Source organism: Vicia villosa, linkage group LG2 (genome assembly GCF_029867415.1).
Source record: "Vicia villosa cultivar HV-30 ecotype Madison, WI linkage group LG2, Vvil1.0, whole genome shotgun sequence".
Lineage (NCBI taxonomy): Eukaryota > Viridiplantae > Streptophyta > Magnoliopsida > Fabales > Fabaceae > Vicia > Vicia villosa.
In genome coordinates, this window is record NC_081181.1 from 171,370,942 (window position 1) to 171,391,350 (window position 20,409).

The following is a 20,409-nucleotide window of genomic DNA, read 5'->3' on the forward strand; positions in this document are numbered from 1 at the left end:
ACGGTCAAAAGGAGCACACTCTAGGAACTTCATGATGAACAATGTTCAACTAGTTGAATTTGACGAAAATAATCGAAGGTAAAACCCTAGTTTTCTGTCTTTGATAAACGAATATCCCTGTAAGATAAAAGCAATCGAAGATTAAGAACATTTCGAAATAATTCATGAAACGAAATGATAACTGTATAAAATCAGTGACGACGAATTGCAACAAAATTCATTGACGAGAACAAGATTAGAAATGAAAGTACTATGTGTTGAAATGAGAGAAATCAGAGAAAAATTGAAAATAGGTAAGGATGATTGAATTACCAAAGAGAAAGAAGATGAAAATTGGTTGGTTTGTTGACGCTTTGGGAAGATCGCAGACGAATTTTCGATGTTAGGGTTTGAAATTTGGGGAAAATAAAATGGTTTCGAAACGGTGAAAATGGATGTTCTGTGTTTTGATTAAAAGATTAGATAGATCAATATATGTGGATGAGGGGGGTCTTAAACTTAGTTTGCAAAAATTTAAGTGTTAATTTTTTAATTAGTATGTAATTAGTAAAGTTAATTTTGACAGTGAAAAAAAAAAGTTAAGTTTTGTGTTTTTTTAGTGAAAATAATAATTTTATAATTTTTATTAAAATGTTATTTGTTCAAAATATAAAAAGTGTTAGAAAAAATTTATGGAAAAAGATATAGCTGTAGGTAAAAGTTATACAAGTGTAGGTAAATGTAACATCTAGTGACAAAAATCTAGACGTCACTAAATATGAGTGTCACAATCCTTTTTCTTGTAGTGACAATTTAATATGATTTTATAAATTTATAGAATTTTAAATATTTAAAACATATTAAATAAATATTAAAAGTAAATTAAAACACTATGCGGTATGCAACATAGCCTCTAATAATATTCCATTCTCAAAATAGAAAAATGCAAGCCTTGCAAGGTGAAGGAACACATATGTTAAAGGAACAGTAATTTACACACTTATTTAAATTCTTTCACAAAATAGCAACATATGTGTTCGTATCAGTACAATTTAGGATTTAGAATTAACTAAATTAACTAAATTCTTTCATGATTAAGAGGATTTAGAATTAACTAAATTGATATGGATTTTTAAATCTTAAATAAAAGCAATATACTTTCCACCGTTGTTGATACTCACTCACAAACTCCCACATTCATATAGAGTAGAATTATGACCAATCTTGTACTAGAACGACGTTTCTCATCATTTTAACCATGAAAAATTGAATTTTATACAAATAATTTAAAACCAATACTATTAGAATGTATATGGAGAAGAATACTGCTAAGACAACACCAAGTCCCACTGTGTGCGTATGTTGCTAACAAAAATAATAAAGAATTTAAATAAATGTGTAAATTATAGCTTTTTATTTATTTAAAAACATAAGAAAATATGAAAGAAGAATGTGCATTTATTATTTGGAAGAAGAAAGAGATAGTGAATAATTAAGAGAGAGAAATGTATAATTAAATATTCATCACATTCATCTAATTCAATCAAATATTAACTATTGGATTCATCAAGAGAGAGAAATTAATAGTCATATTAAATTCTTAACATTCTCTCTCTTGATGAATCAATGATTGATATTTGTTCCTCTCATCTCTCATTATAAAATGTTCTTACTTGATATGCTCCCTATATATATATATATATATATATATATATATATATATATATATATATATATATATATATATATATATATATATATATATATATATATATATATATAATATATATATATTATTATTATATATTATTATATTATTATTATATTATTATTATTATTATTATTATTATTATTATTACTCCCAAAAATACCCTTTAACTACTTCTATATTTTTGTAAAAAAAATAAACTTTTATATTTAATAGAAAAATTATATCAAAGTAACTACTTACCCACTAGAAAGAGAATAACCGAATCATATCTTAATAATAACTACTCTTTATAGTTATCATTCTGGAACCATTTTTCTTAAAAGCAACAATTTACAGCATGGTAAAATTAAAAGAAGTTATAAATGAGAGGTAGGTTAAAGGTTGAGCGGTTACTGTAATATTCTATGCCAATTTATGAATGAATGACATTTGAGACATAAAAAATCTTCTATTCATATTTGTTTTCACTCTCTCAATTTCTTATCTCCATGTATTCTTTTATCTCATGTTCCTTCCTATTTATCTGTTATTTATTTTTTTTTCATTGATAGTATGGAGGTTTGGAGAAATATAAAAGTCATGGATAGACATTGAAAGAAAAGGAACTACTATTTTCTCTATTTCAAATGTAGGTGTTTTTTTTTCCCAAGTTACATTTTTTTTGTATGGCAAGAATTTAATACAATTTAAAATTATCTTTCAATATACTCTTAAGTAAGATTTAATATTGCAATACACAACCAAATTTTAAATATCAGATCATATGATCAAATAGAAATATAAACTAAATACCTGTGGAGAACAACATCATCAATATCACCTCTACATATGTTTGAATCACTAAGACAACTCTCAACAGTTGACAAACATTCATTAAAGAAGTTATTTGCCAAATTTGATTTATAAGGAAATGAAATGATATGATAGTTTGTCCGTGCTTTTTATATAGATTTTCTAATATTAGTGACACATGTTAAAATACATGTATATGATATGAGTCTATATAATCATATCCGTTATATATATTAAAATATTATAAAATTTATCATATAAATAATTTAAATTAAAATCATAATTATATAAAAAAATACTCGACACTTTTGTTGTTTCCTCTTTTGTTCAATTGTTTTTGTATCCTATTTTATTGAGAGAGAGAGAGAGGGGGTAGACAGAGAGAGTCTTTTGCATTGTTAAATTGGCTGAGAGAGAGAGAGAGAGAGCCCTTGGCATTGTCAATTGGTCTTGAGAATGAGTGAGTGAGAGAGAGAGGAGAGAGAGAAATCGAAAGAGCCATTTGTATTGTTAAATTGGTCGTGTGTCTGTGTGTGAGAGAGAGAGAGAAGGATGGAGGGAGAGAGGGGGAGTTGGAGAGGGAAAGTGAAAAGGAGATGTAGAGGGGAAGGGAGAGGGAGGGAGAGGGAGGGAGAATGTGTGTGTGAGAGCGAGTGTTTGAGTGAGAGAGAGAGAGGGAGGGAGAGTGGGAGAGAGAGAGGGGGAAATAGACAGAGAGAGAGAGAGGGGGAGGAGGGGGAGAGGGAGAGTGAGTGAGTGAGTTAGGGAGAGAGATGGAGGGAGAAGGAGGGATAAAGAGCCCTTTGCATTGTTAAATTAGTCGTGAGGATTTCTTTTTTAGTTTTGATTACTGAGTCTACAGTAGTAGATTACTAAAACATATAAAAAGTTTAAATTTATGATCATTCTTCTATTTTTAATAATTGTAGCCAAATAATAATATTTTTAAAGGGATATATGTCAAAAACACCATAAAAGAAAAACACTTGTTAGCGTAATAACAAATGCGGACCGACGGACACGAGAGTTAAGTTAGTTTAGACAGATGTATCTTAGTTTAAACATATTTGATAATTAAAAATAAACGTGTGTAATTAACTCATCTTTAATACATATTTATTTGTTTCACTTTCAGATGATGTTATTATACAATTCTTTTTTTTTTTTTCATTTTTATCACAAAATTTATTTAATAAATTTTAACTAAAAATGGTTAAATGCACCTAAGGTGCATGTTACTAACACTTATTCTAAAAAATAAGTGAGTTTAAGTTAGCATCATTTATAGGTATTTGTTAAAATACATCTATTTATTTATTTTTTTAAAAAAGTGTGTTAGAAAATTATAATTAAAAATTTATTAAATATACATTCTAATGTGTATGTTGTTAAAATACCCCTTAAAACAACAAATGAGTGCATCCTACCAAAACTCAAAGGGATAAAATTGTAGGTAAATGATCGCCAAATTAAAAAGGCCATTTCAAATTATCCAAGTATTTTCAAACAATGCTTATGAGATTAAAGAAATGTCGCTTGATCGTCAAATTCTGAGAGTATACGACAAGTATCTAAGAGATATAAACCTATGCTACAGGAGGAGATTCGAATATATATATATATATATATATATATATATATATATATATATATATATATATATATATATATATATATATATATATATATATATATATATATATATATATATATATATATATATATATATATATATATATATATATATATATATATATATAGGGCATATCATATGAGAATGCCTTATTTATATGAGAATGTGAGAATGAATCTGAACCATTGAATTTTAAAATAAATGGTGGAGATTATGTGTGAATTTTTTTTTATCTCTCTTCAATCTTTTATATTAATAATGGAGGAGAGAGAAAAAAATATTCACACATAATCTCTACCATTTATTTTAAAATCGAATGATTCAGATTCATTCTCACATTCTCATATAAAAAATGCATTCTCATATGATATGCCCTATATATAAATACCACTTTTTCAAGTTAATTTTTAAAATAGTTCATAAGGATATATTTGTCATGATTTGATTAGATGAGCATATAAAAAATTATAGATCCATAAAAATTTGTTTATTTATATATTTAATATTTATTTCTTTTTTTGTGTAAAAAGCAAAAATTCTAATTCTAATATGTTATGCGAACACCTATATTAATTAACCATTAATATAAAGATTATTTTGGAGATTTTATTCTAGCACCACCATATTTTAACTCGGACACCTCTACATATTTTTATAATAGTTATATTTCTCTTGTCAAAACTTTATCAAAAGGTCTGAATGAAAAATTTGGTTAAACAAATAAATTTTTTTTGATAGTGTATACTAAAAATTCGGTATAGTGGATATTTTAAAATTTTGATATGTGGAGTTTCATCCAATTTTTTTAAAAGTACTTATGTTTACCAGATTTTTTGAATAAAGGTAAAAAAATCTGTGGAGTTTCATCCAATTTTTTTAAAAGTACTTATGTTTACCAGATTTTTTGAATACAGGTAAAAAAATCTGGTAGTTTGAAAGGTACTAGTTTTTTCAAAATCAACCTTTAGATACTAGATTTTTAGTAGATCTATTAAAATATTTATAGTGCAAATTGAAGGGTCAAGATTTTGCCGACAGTTTTGTACGTCGGCTGCAATTGCATCAGCCATTTTATATGATTTAGAATGAATATGAATTTGTATAAATAGGATCACGTGTTGTTAAGAAAAACATCTCACAATACCTCAGTTTTTATTTAAGGATGAAGTGTACTTCAATAGGGTGAAACCTCCTAAGATCTAAGTTAAATATATGTTACCCGACACTGAGAACAGATGGGTGAGTAAGATCGAGTTTCATGCAGACTGGATTGATACTGATGAAAAGGTTAAATACAATCTTATTGAGTTAAAGACCGATGCGGATTTGAAAGTTAAGTGGAGAACATATCACCGTAGGCTGACTAAGGGACCGATCGAGTTTAATACAACAATTTTTAGATATGAAGATGGCATGATAAAAATGTTGAAGCATCCAGAATCATATGGTAGTGTTTAGATTTTCTTATTTATTATTGTTTTGTTATGTTATGTAATTGTTTGTCCAAGTTATGTAACCGTTTGTCAAATGTTAAGTTATGTTCATCATGCAATAATGGAACTGTCAAAATGTTATCTAATAAAATGTGTTGTGCAAATGTATGATTAGTACCACACATAATATACAAATAATACAAAAATGAAAATAAGGTATAAATAGGTCCCCACGGGCTAAGTGTGCAGCATGCGATGCCAAGATATAAACCTCACCACCTGGATTTTCCAAAACCATGAAGTTATCCATAATGACTACTATCATCTACAAGCTCTAAGCATCATCCACACCATGTGAAGGTGGTGGAGGCACGTCATCCGAAGGTACCCGAACATGAGAAGGTCCAACAACATCTTCATGTTGTCCAGGTTGGACGATGTTAGAGTGTGATATAGTAAGGTACCACTCCAAGTACCCATCCACGTACACTCTGTAAGGAACTAAATATCCACTACACGATCTCCAGTGCCACAGGCAAAACCCAAAACATGACCAACAAACCATCTATCAATGCTGTTAGATGGAATAACAGGGACTGGTCGTGGGATGTCATGGACATATCCAAACTAGCACAAACACCTCTCAGGTAAGTATCTAGCCACTAAGGTCTCCCATCACAGATAACCAGAAAAGTGAAGTGTCTTCGAACTCCCAATGTACTTTATGGTCTGCGTATGATGTCCAAATGACATCGTCTACAGTCAGCGCATCAATCTCCCTTCTATACTCTGCAACACCTCCTGGGTGTGCATGCATGCCCCTCCATCTCTTAGTCGGTGTGACCTAGCAATTGTGTCATATGATCCTCTAATCCTCATTGAACAAATAAAACAAAAATATATAACCTACTGGATTTTTTTGTAAAAAATCGGTAAAAACCATGACAATTTCCATATATTTTTAAAAACCGTTAAAATGCATACACTTTACCGAATTTTTTGAAAAATACGATAAAACTATACACTTTTCTAGATTTTTTTTAAAAAAAATCCAATTAATATGCATGTATGTTTACCAGTTATTTCAAAAAATCTGGTATAATGTATACATTTTTAACGAATTTTTCAAAAAATCAGGTAAAGTGTATGCATTTTTCCCATTTTTTAAAAAAATCTATATAATTGCATGCAAAACATGTGTTTTTATCCGATATTTTTAAAAATGCGGTAAAAATGTATGATTTTTAACTAAATATCTGGTATAAACAGAAAAATACGATAAAAAGATATTTACTGGTCATAAATGCGGTAGTCTCTTTGAAAAATCTGATAACCACAACAGGTTTTCAAAAAATTCAAAATTTTCTAATATTTTTATTTAATAAATGCATAAGGTGTATGGGGGTGTCAGATCAAAGGGTGGGGTTGACAGGATAAAATCTCTTCATTTTGCTAATGCAAGAGAATTTTCAGGCCCACAATATTTCTATTATTAGGCCCAGAAGAGTTTACCTAGTTGGAAGTAGCAAATCTCTCATCAGCATAATCGACAAAAAATTGTCAATTGCATTTACAAAGTGAGTGTCTAAGAGATAGTTAACTTTTTTTTTACACAAACACTATCTTAGCTAACTTTTTTTTTTGGTATAAGATAGTTATACATTTAACACTTCAAATGTGTTTTGTCCTTTAATTATCTATTTTATACTTCTGAAATTTGTCTTTCTTTATGTTTATTTTCCCTCACTTTAAAATTATCTCGGCATAACTTTTGCAACATTTCCTTTAATCTAATTCGATTTTTTTTTTTAATAACAAATACATGTGTATGAAAGACAAAAATGCATGCATTTGTGAAATTAAAAACATTAATATTTGTGCTCTTATTAGATACTAGTAAAGGATCCGTGCGTCCGCACGGGTCACGTAAAGTCGGTATAAATATTAAATAAATATAATATCGTTATGGTTAAAGAATTATATTAAAATATATATTAATTAAGAGAAATAATTTCTTCAATAATTATTATCATATCAATATTAATTTAATTTATCAATCTGTAGTTGTTTTCGCGATAAATATAGAAGTTATATTAAGTAAAATTAAACTTTAAATAATGTATCAAAGCAAATAATTAAAATTTTGAATTACATTATATAATAAATATAAATCAATATATTTTTTTTCACACAATTAACAAATTGAGTTATATATGAATAGTGTGAAATTAATTATTACTCTTAAAAAGAGTTGATTATATTTAGTTCTGCATGCACACAAAAAAGACAGTTCAACAGTTTCCAAAATCTTTTGCACGTTTACCTACTAAAAGGAAGTCTAACAGGTAATGGACCTTTGAGTATATTAGGTGATAATAACCTATCAAAATTAGATTTCAGTATCAACGCACGAAAACTAAACCATCAGTGGGAAGAAAAATGGGTAGCTTCTCACAAGTTGCCAAAGCATGCAGGTGGTAGATCAATTTTTTTTAAATCCAATCTTTTTCTTTCGTTTTTTTCTATGGAATTTGACTTTGGTTGATGCTTGTTTCTTATTATGTAGATCTTTGAAATTTCTTGTTGTTGAAGATCGATTGGAACGATTCGCGATTAAACGGAAGATGGAGCAAAGATCCAAGCTTCTGCGTATGAGGTCGAAGTTGAAGAAAAAACGGATTACCAAGATGTGCAGTGAGTGGGCTTTACATGCAGGAAACAGTATTGCATGCGGCTGGGAAAGGGGGAGGAAGATTAAGAACATATCAAGGGTGTGGCAGAATGAGATGCTTGGAATCAAGTGGTCGGGAAAGCATCAGGCAATGAGAGCTGGTTTGGGGTTTGCTTTAGTTGAAGATGTTCAATTTGTAGCTGATGTTATGGGAAGTGTGGGACTGCAGATCAAACCCATAATGATAGAAATATCCAATTCAGTGTCTATTGGGAAGATCGGATTTGAAAATGAAAGGTATAACATTATTATTCAAAGGTTTTCGAAAAAACATGATATTAGGTTAGATGACTTTATTTCGATTTCACACATTAAGTCTATGTTTGTCTTCTGGATGACAGTGAATGGATGATATGGACAGAGTTGGTGAAGAAACTAAAAACAATGGTTAGGAATATCTCTGTTCACACAAAATCTAGTATAATATTGACATTAAATACTTTGTTTGTTCATCTGTATGTTTCTGGTAATTTTTTGAAATTATGATTGTTGTGTAATGCAGGTTTAAGTGAAGATGTATTGTTGAAGTGTTAATGGCTATACTGGATGAAGTAGTGGAAAGTTTTTGAAGAACAGCAGTTTGTTATGAATGATGTTGCTGGGTTTTTTTGTTTTAATTCTATGAAGTTTAATGTGATGTTTCAAACTTTTTTTATTTATTATTCATAGTTTCTATTTGGATTGTAACAGTTAATGGTTTGATAGCTACTTTATAATTTCAATATTACCATGTTATGATTTGCACTAATGCATGAAAATCAAAATGATCAGCATGGTTTACATTTAGTCTTATCTGCTGGTGTTATTATAATGTGGTTATGTTTCAGATTTCACTAATTTATGTAAGATATGTAAAGTTAATAGGAAAATGGAGAATATATGTATATATATGTCTTTTTGTTAACATGATGATGAGTTTGGATACATCTGTTAATAATATATTTGTTGAAAAATATACATAAGGATATCATTATATATAAGAAATATTGTAACATGATTTACAGTTCAATAAAATTGGTAATAATAAATTTTTTAAGAAAAATACATATGTATACCAAAAGATGTAAAAATTGAATTTTTTTTTGAAATATAATATTAAGTGTTTAAAATTATTAATAATATTTTGTATAAAAATAAGATCTGTAGGATATTTAAATTAGTCGGATCAATATTAATAGGAGTATTATTAGAATAAGATTAAATATTAAATAAATTTAACAATTTGGAAAATATCATAAATTTTATAATTTTATGACACGGTCCAATTTAAAATTCCAACAGTTAAGGCCCAACAATAAGTGTTTTGATATAATATTATTTTGAAATATAAATTTCATATTATCTTGAGTCATGGATTCCTAATTATTAAGTGAGTGGGAAAAAATAACTTGACAACTTTTGTTTGGAAAATTTATTCTAACGTGTATTTAATAATGTTAAAAAAATTAAATATGAAGTATTTAAAAACTAATATGTGACTTAATTTTTAATTATGATAAATTATGTTATAATTATTAAATGTGATGATAAAAAGTAATAGTTGATTTAAAAACAGTTGATAAAATATATTGATTGTCCCTAAAAAGTGGATTCTAATAAAAAGGCAGAATATAAATAAAAAAATATAGAAACTTTGTATTTTAAAACGCGGGAAAAAATAGTAAAGAGTAGGGGTGGGAATAGGCTGGGCCGAGCTAGGCTTTGCCAAGCCTGAGCCTGGCCTGCTGTAATATTCAAAGCCTAAGTCTGGCCTGTAGCCTATCATAGGCTTATTTTTTGGCCTGGGCCTGGCCTTTTTGAAGGCCTGATTAGCCTATTAGCCTACTTAAAAGCCTATTTCATTTGAACATTTGTAAATAAGTCATTCAACTCGTCTTTATATAGACTAACAAATTAAAAGATCAATGAGATTAAATGTTTGTTTGCATTAGTTTATTTGAGTTTACCTAGTAGCATAAATTTTGTGATATTATTTGTTTGAGAGAACTTATCGAAACAACTTATGACATTGTTCATAAGATTCTTTTCATCTTATTTTCATAATTTCTTCTAAATAACTAAAATTTATTTTTATATTTTTAATTCAAAGTAAAAAATATAATATAATAATAATAAAATTATTCGTATGTATTTAAATAGGTCGGCCTCTTAGGCTTAAAAGGCTTTTTATGTGGCCTGTGGCCTAGCCTTTTTAGCTAAATAGGCTTATAAAAAAGCCTAGGCCTTTTCTATTTATCTAAAAAGCCTGGCCTGACCTAGGCCTATGTAGGCTGGGCCGTAGGCCCCTGTTAGTCGGCCTGGCCTATTCCCACCCCTGGTAAAGAGGAAGTAATAAAAAAAACAAAGGAGAACTGAATATAAAAACACTGCATGGTATTGGTAAAGCAGCAAAAAAAGTCGTATATGCATGTACGTTTGAAGTTAACAGATAAAGATAACTTAAATGCATTTTTTAAGTTACATTACAAAGCGTTGTTTCCAAATGGTTTAGTAATTACTTTGGTTACACGGTGGATCATAGGTAACAGTTATGATTGATTGAGATAGGTGTCATTTATTGAAGACGTCTAGGGAAAATGAAGCGTGCAAAGTTGAGTCACAATATATTTCGGACTGTTCACATTACACCACTTCTCTCATTTTCATTCCTCTCTTTAGAAAAATACTGACATCACTTCTGGAGATAGCAAGAAATGACGACAATGAGGGGTGGAAGAAAGCCAACGCATGGGTGGATATCAGACGACGAAGAAGAACTCATCAGGTTATAAACATGAATTCCTGTTTAATTTCACTGTGTTGGGATTTTCTTCATGTCCGATCTATTTAGGTTTTAGGGTTTTTTGATTTCTGCTGCATGCTAAAATAGATTTGTGTAAGTTTTAGAAAATGATGTGAATGGAGTTTTTTTTTTTTACTATTTCACAGATCCTGTTTTCTGAATATTGTGAAACTTCGATTGAATCTTTATTTGACTGTTAGTGTTACTCTCTAAAGTATAAGAGTTTCGTTTTCATTCAAGAGTGTCATCTTATATATATTTTAAAGTTGTTAATCTTTCAATTCTTCGCTGATTTAAGTAAGACTTGGGGTTATTATTCTTTATTGGGCATTCATAATGTCCTAACGGACTTACAACTGTTCTTTCAATGAGGAGACAACAATGAATGAAATACAAAAACTCGTGGATGAGGTTGCAGAGGGTTCAGTAAAACAATCTTCTGCCAAGTCGGTTAGAAAAGGTAAAGCAAATTCAAAGAAATCTGTTACATTTGCAGAAACTTGCAAGAATGCCACTGCAGTTGTTCCAAATGTCAACAACACTGTTGTTCCTATGAGGAGTGTTAAGGTTGAAGAAGATGATGTCCCCCTTGTCTCTGGGAACGATAATGAACCAAGTAACAAAAACACTAAGAAGTCTAAAACTGTTGTTGATAAAACAGTTGGGAAGAAAGCAACTGTCCTTGAGAAGAGAACAAATAGCAAGACTCTGGGCAGGACTGCCAACAAAAAAGCTGTTAAAGATGGGAATGAGAAGAGAACAATGAAACTTGCGAAGAAGGGAAAAAATAACTCAAATGTTAGGATAAGAATGTTTGGGGGAAAGCCAACATACTGCCGGGATATTGCTATAAAGAATTCAAAAGTGAAAAAGGATAATGTCCAGGTAAGCATACTCAAAAACTTCCTCATATTTTAGTACTTTGCTGATCTCAATTGTTTATTCAATGAATCTTTGTGTTGTTGCAGCATTTCCCTAAGCAGATAACAATAGACTACTTGGCAAGTAATCAGAAGGAGGTAACTATTAGGGATTGTGACTTGTATCAACAATTCAAGTGTACTGTGAAGACGGCATACCGCAACGGGGTTCCAAGTCCGTCTGAGAAATACATGACTCAAGGATGGTACGCCTATGTGAAGGCCAAAGGGTTCAAGAAAGGTGACACACTAACATGTCAGTTGGCGCGACATGGTACTTTCATTTATGTTACAATGAAGAAGAAATGATGGTGCTTTGAAAAGTTGTGGAAGAAACTTGCTTACTGTTTTGTTGTTTAAGTAGTTTCAGTGACTAAACTCTTTTAATGTTTTGTATGTGGTGGCTACTGGTATAACTTGTTTAAATCTTGTTGTTTGATGACCTTATGGGTTGGAACTTTTTCTGCATTGCTGCATAACTCTATCAAAACTTTTTTGCTGGTATGCAAAATTTCTAATGGTTACTTCTTTTGGTCATCTTGATGTTCTACATAATAAATAGTTGCTCCTTTACATTGGCCATCATTATTGGCTCATGTGTGTTAGAATAATTTATTTATATGCATTATAAGAGCTAACTAAATATAGTAGTTATAAATTTTACATGAAAAGTTTTTTTAAGAAGTTTTTGTTCGATAAACGATTTACCATGTTAAAAACAAATTAGAGTTTATAAATAATACATATTATATAGTCAACTTGCATATATAGCAACTTCAATTTACGTAACAAAAAAATTCACACCAATATTTTTATTAAATTTACAAAGCGAAATATAGGCCCATATATATTTAAATTCCTGATTTATATATATATATATATATATATATATATATATATATATATATATATATATATATATATATATATATATATATATATATATATATATATGTAAAGGAATTTTGAAATAGTGAGCCAAAATAAATTTTGTCTAAATTGATATTTGTAAATGTATTATGGCAAATATTTTAGACTCATTGTTGAGTTTTAATTGCTATATATGGCCTGTATATAACATCTATGAACTACTTCAATAATAGATATAATTACTTTATGTAGTTAAGACTCGTTTACCTAATATTTTGGAAAATTGTACATATAAAATATGTAGGCCCATCACTGTTGTCTGGCCCAATTATACGGAGTATTACTATCTATATATAGAAAGTATTGTCATAATGCATCAAACTATTGTCTTATAAAATTTAATTTTGATATGGTGAAGTAGGGAGTTCCATTTGTCCCATCTCCATCAAGCAGGTAAGTATTGTTTGCATGCATCTGGTAATAAAAAAACTGGATTCCCTTGATTTCTCATCTCTTTGCTTAATAGCAGTGTTACTCTTTAAAATATATGTTTCAGGGATCCTGAGAGAGACAGTCTTGAATGGGCACGTAACATTAACAAAGAGTTTGAGGAAGATCAGGAAAAGATGTTTGGAACACTCATAAAAGATGGGTTTCTTACAGAGGCTGAATGCGTGGCTGATCACACCGGGGAGGTAAAGTGGAAATCTAATGTCACAGAAGCGAATATGCGAGGGCAAAATGCTCTGGTAAGTTCAAAACCCACTTATATCCACTGCTGTATATAGATCTATAGATCTCTGAGATTAATAAGTAGAAAGTTACAATGCAGAATATTCCAATAGAAATATCAAGGACATGTTTTCGTAAAGACCAAAATGCAATAAGGATGGTAGATCTTATTGACGGTAAGGGATATCACTGTCGTATTCTTAGGGCTGGAAGGAATGAGTATGAAAAACATATTGGAGTTGGATGGTACGATTTTGCAAAGTCAAAAAATCTTCAAGTTGGAGATTTCATGGAATTCTCCATGATTCCATTTTCAGATCTGATGTTTGTGTACTTAGGGAAAAAAAGTAGCTGATGAATATCTAAAGCTGTTAGTTGGAGCTTTAAATTTGTTGTTGATGGTACTTAGATTGTAATCATTGATGGTTCTGTAATGGATTTAAAACATAATATCAACATCAATGTTTGCCTTTGCTAATCTTTTAAGTGATGGTGTTTTGTAATCATTGATATTATGACAGCTAATATTCATCATTATTTTTCAATCCAGCTTTACAAATGAAATATGTTATCAGTATGCAAAGGTCATATCCAATCTTTAATTCATGACAGTTAATAAATTGTTTAAGTTGTAACCTAATTTTAGGCAACCGAGCACAAAATCTCTACCAATAACAACATTGCCATAGATATTGCAAACACATATAGACTACACATTTTCAAACACTTCTTTAAAGACCACATTTGTTGTGGTGGTTAATGGATGTTTCTCCTTATCATGGATCAAGATTTTAAGGCCTTTTCTGCTCTTTACTCTTGAAACTGCAACATAAAACTGGCCATGGCTGAACACGCTCCTCGGCAAATATATGCCAACATGATCCAACGACTGACCTTGAGATTTATTAATAGTCATAGCATAACAGACCGTTATAGGAAACTGTCTTCGTGTCATCCTGAATGGCCATGGCGTTTGCGTTGGAGTAATGTCCATTCGTGCAATATAAATGATACCGCCGATGTTCTTGCCTGAAATTATCTTGGCTTCAATAACATGATCATCCAATCTTGTAACGATTAGACGTGTTCCATTGCATAAACCTTCTGCTTGATCAATATTCCTGAGCAGCATGATTGGAGTATTTACTTTCAATCTGATCTTATGATTAGGAAGTCCCGACGTTCTCAATCCATTCAAAAACTCAGGAGTTAAAACATCAAAAGATTCATTGCCATCACCATCATGCGTATCGACTGAATCAGAGCTTAAGTATTCCTTTTCGTCCCCTGAAAATGGAGTGACTTTATATTATGATTTGTTAAAGTTGCAAGTGAAAAACTATTCGCATAAATGTTCACACAAAATTTAATATTACCTGGAAGATTGTCTAATACATAGTGATTTATTTCATCTACTATCTCAATTGTTCCAGCCAATACTGCCCTTGACTGCAGAAAAGCTACATTATTGAAGTTAGCTTCAAAATATGGATAAGTGTTTACGAATATTGCTCGAAGGGGATCATCAAAATTAGATATCAAAATATCTGCTGGAATATCAATATCAGCATAGCCATCGTTAGGTTCTGCTAGTTTTCCATCTCCAACTTTTAATATCCAATTTGAAAACTGTTCTAACTCGGATGCTGACGTAGTCGTCCCAGACTGCTGGAGCCTCATGTTTTTTGTAAGTTTCAAAACCTTACAATGATCCCAAATGTATGATGAATTGATAGTTGCATGAATTATATCTGAATGAATGCCTCTTGGAATAACCGGTAGGATCTGTCTGAAATCGCCACCAAACACAATTACCTTACCACCAAATATTTTATCTGATGACCTGGATCAGCCCATGATGTCTCTGAGGGTTTTATCCAAAGCTTCAAAACAAAATTTGTGACACATCGGAGCTTCATCCCAAATAATCAACTTTGATACTTTTAGCAAGTCCCCCCTGTCACTACCCTTGTTAATGTCACATATCGAAGATTCAAGTGTGGGAATTGGAATCTTAAATTTAGAGTGTGTCGTTCGACCACCGGGGAGCAACAGGGATGCAATACCTGAAGAGGCAACTAACAAGCATATTTGTCTTCTTACTCTTATGTAGGAAGCTAATGTTCTCCACATGTATGTTTTGCCTGTACCGCCGTATCCATACAGAAAGAATACGCCTCCGTTCTGGGTATCAACAGCCGTCAAGATTTGTTTGAAAACATCTCTTTGTTCATCTGAAATTAAGTGAACATATAATTTAGAAATATCATATTAGCAATATAAATTTGTAAGTAATTTGAAATTCTTCTGCCAAATTGATGTTATTATTATTTAGACCTGTGAGGTTATTATACAGCGTATTGAACTCTTGAAGTTATCCAGCAGGATTGTAGTTTCGCTCTTCATATATTAAATTATTTCCAAGCTCCTCAATTATGTAACCATGTGGTTTTGGCATTCCAGGGAAATCACTTAAACTCTTTCTACTTCGCCGAAGAAGTTTTTCAATTTCAATCAATGTTAAATTCAGAATTTCTTCATTTGTTAGCCGCAGACCTGTTAATAAACAATATAAACAAATGGATGGTAAATATTGGAACATAATTTCTATTTAAAAATTATTGATTCTGATCAAATTGAAAATTTACCTCTGTTGTTTGCAATCCTTTGCTGAGAATAAAGAATTCCATCAGATAACAGATGTCGAGTTTTACTCCATACATGCTTAGGCCTATTAATGCTACTTGACAATAACATGTGAACTAAAAGTAATCTCAAATAATGTCCAGAACCCCAATGAAATGCTTCTATTATTGCAGATATGAATTCTCGATCATCCCCAATAAATCCCATAGCAAAACATGCATCACGGAAAGTATCGTACTTAACATTGTTTACTGTCTTTATTTCATCATAGCTTTTCGGTCCTTTAACATGTGTTAGCATTATCCTGAGATAGTACAATTCCCCGGTAGTTGGAGGAACCCAAATTAGTCTTCCAATTGTGTATCCCTTTTGTCTGGGTTTCCACTCTCTCTTTTTTTTAACGTATACAAACTTCGAAACAAAATCGCTATACGTTAGTTGGCGCGCTTCGTCGTATTTCTTGTTGGCTTCAAACCAAGATGTAAACATTGACTCAGTAACGCTCTGTTTATCAAGGACTGTGGTAATAGGGCTGACATCAGTATAGAAAACAAAATTTTGTCCCTCAACATGAAAATGAAGTCTTTCTACAGCTGGTTTTCTTCCATGAATAGGAAAACCATAAATTCTCCAAGCAGCTTCACTTGGAGAAACGTACCTACAGTCAATATACTGCTTTATTTCATCAACGACGTCATGTTGTGAAACAGATCCATCTTCATTCATGACAATTGCAGCAGTTATTCTATCATATCCTTTGTTGATGTATTTGAACAAATATTTGACGGATGTGCTTTGATTGCACCATTCCATGTTAATATGAGCTCTGTACTTCAACAATAACTTTGAATTGTAGGGAACAACAAATCTGTTGTCAATCTCAATTCCATTCTTAGAAATTGTGTGTCCATTGTCCCTTCGTCTATAAAACGGATATCCATCTTGATCAACGATCGTATCACGTCTAAAGTCTTTAGGGAAGTATTTAGAGCATTTTCCTTCCTTCATACACGTAGAATTACGAAAAGCATTTCCGCAAGGTCCGTGTATCATGTGAGATTTGACCAAGTTATATAACTCTTCGTCAGTGTCTTTGTTTGGTATTTCTGCTGATATGATACGATCAATGTCAGCAGGTGTTGGATACTTGCTCGACGGATGAAGGAAAATTAATATGTGCGCATGGGGCAGGCCTCTTTTCTGGAACTCAATTGTGTACATATCTACAAATATAAAATTCAGGTATTGGTTTATAATATGACATTCAAAATGAATAAGGAAATTAAATCAATAAAAGTTAGAAATTACTTACACGCAAGAACCTTCCCCATGATACTCTTTTTGGTCAAATCGGACAGTAACGCATCAAATTTCAATTTGAAGATTCTTGTAATGAGATCCGGACGGTCGGACGCTTTCAGATTTGCAGAACTTAGTACACGTTGTATTTCCGGCCAATTGGGATTACATGTGAATGTAATAAACAAATCAGGAAATCCAACATAACTACAAATTGCCATGCCATCAAAGTATAACTGATCCATAAATCTACGGCTTCCAACATACGACGAAGGTAGGACAACTCTTTTCCCTGTAGCTGCACCACGTGTATGTCCATTTGTCCTAGCATCTGCAAGATGATCATATTTGCCTACTCGAAGTTTTGACTGATTTTTTCTTAACCATCGAAGTCTCTCAGATTCCATTATTGTAAAACCATCAACCAAAAACTGCTAGAAAAATCTCATTGACCTGAGAATTGTCTGTGCCTTGTTTTTTCTTGACTGAATCCTAAAGGCGAACCACTCTCCGATACCGTAGCCGTTGTCTCTGCATTACGAACCGTGTTAGAACCTTTATTGCGATGCCGTATGTTTGGTCTGTAACCATCTTCACCGTAAGGGAAAAGTAAAGGATATTGAAATCCCAAATAAGACGTATGATATTCATCTATTCTCTGAAGTTGGCCACATTGTTTTTGCATTATAATATCCCTTTTTCTGCAGTATCAACATCACCAACAATGAGAGCAGCAACTTCTGAAACTGTTGGTTGATTATATATTCTTCCATCAGTTTGGCGCTCAGAAATGAGACGTAGTTTTAAATCTGCCACTTTGCCTTCAGAAAGTCTATCCCTTGCCATATTAAAAGACTAAGCATGAACATTATGTTCATATAACATTGAAGACAAATTTTCCACTATATTACTATCTACTCCGCTCCTTGATATGCAAACATCCAACGTATAAAGTTCAGATTCTTGAAAATTGTAGAAACAAAATAATAAACAGTGATGACACAAAGACAGTTAAAGAAATAAACCTGAAACCATCAATTCTATTCTGAACTTCATGTTCAGTATCGAATATATAGAGTTGGGCAAAACAGGACTTTTCACCTGGCAATGGTAACATGCTACCTATACGATGACATGATTGACCTTGAATACGATAGTTAGGAGGACCTCTACCATTGTTAAATATGTTGTCCATTTTAGCACCAGGAGAAGTAAATGCGAACATCATATTGTAAATACGAATTTGTTGTTGAAATAGTTTTTATTCACTTTTGTTTTGGTCGAACAACAGGGTCTGCAATACGGGTGGTGGTTCTCTCAACAAAGGTATTTGAATCTTTCCTCCTCCACAACACATTGAGAACTTAGGATTAGCAGAATGTCGACACTTGTTCTTCCTTTCCAGATACCACATATTTGCACCACATTGCTGACACTCAAATGATGGGTCACCTAAATCGTAGTATTCTCCTAAATGAATATGTACAATTGTTAGCTAAAATACATAATGAATCATGAAATTTGAAAGAAAGAAACATATTTATAAAATAATCTACAACCTGAATTGTGAAAATCTATTTCTTCAATGTCAGTGTCGAAACTTACGTCATGCTCATCCATTGAATAGTTAGAAACTGAACTGCAGACTACAAAAACATAGTAAAAAATATTTCGCAAATATTATGTCCTTATATATTGGTGAAATGTTTAAATATTAAATGTCGGTTAATGATCAAATTAAAACATGTTACTTACTATCTGAAGAATTACCGGAACCTGCATCACCTTCACTGTCATCTTGGAAAAGTTCGTTGATATTGGAATCTGGATTTGGTGTATGGCTTGAAGATGTTGTCGCACCACGCATAAAATCATTATCAAATCTCCTTCCTAGGTTAACTCCTAAATTGTTAATGTTCCTTACAGAAACAACTCTTGGGTGTTTTTTTGTTAATGAGCTTGGCAATGTATTCAAAGTTGATTTACTATGAGTTTTCTGCTTTGTATTTCGATGAGTTATGCTGGAACTTAGAATATTTGGAGAAATAGAAGATAGTGGCAATCTGATATGTGAAGATATAGGATCAGTAGGAGGTTGAGTTTGATCTGCATTTTCTTTGTTCATTGCCGCCAATCTCTTGGCTCTCTTAGCTCCAAGCACACTTTTTCTATGCTGTCTAGCATCAAAGTGCCTTTTTCTTCTGAGAACATTTTTGAAGTGATCATGCTGAACACTTTTTTTATTTTCCATGCTTTTTTACTTTGATTTTACCATCATTTTGCAAACTATGGCTGAATAATGAGGCAAGCAGCAAATATATGGACAAAAACTCCCTCCAAACTTTTTATATGGAGGGAAGCAGCTGAATATGAAAGGTTGTATGTTAATTAATATTTTTTGGACAACTTCAAAATCTTGTGAAGTAATCATTAAAATAAGCTAACCATTAATTTCCAAGCAACCATAATTATGTAAAGCGTGCAAAGGCAATAAGAACAAAATCGATGCATCGGTAAATGACTACATGCACACATAAGATAATAATTTAATGCAAGTTACAGGTAATAGGTTAGGTAGGTATGAAGGTTGACATCATGCTGGTGCAATATTCAAGAGTCCCATTAAAAAAATTGATAAATATACTTCATTAGTATTTATTTACACCATGCATGCTGTTTGCAGATTTTGTTGATCAATTTACCAATGTTGGTTAAGATGAATCTGTTGAAAAATGTCTTTATTTTTATCTTATTAAAATTCTGATGCTTGAAATATCAGTAGTGAACTTTTACTGCATTAACTGACTGTAAAAATGAAACATAAAAATATGGTTTATTACAAAAATTAATCTGCAACTAAGAAGAATTCTGCTATACAATA

The 20,409-nt window shown here is 31.2% G+C and overlaps 1 pseudogene; it reads right to left on the reverse strand.

Annotated features, from left to right (window-relative positions):
• Nucleotides 1–14,292: 14,292 nt before the first annotated feature.
• On the reverse strand, nt 14,293–19,779 carry LOC131650643 (uncharacterized; annotated as a pseudogene).
• Between the last annotated feature and the right edge of the window lie 630 nt (nt 19,780–20,409).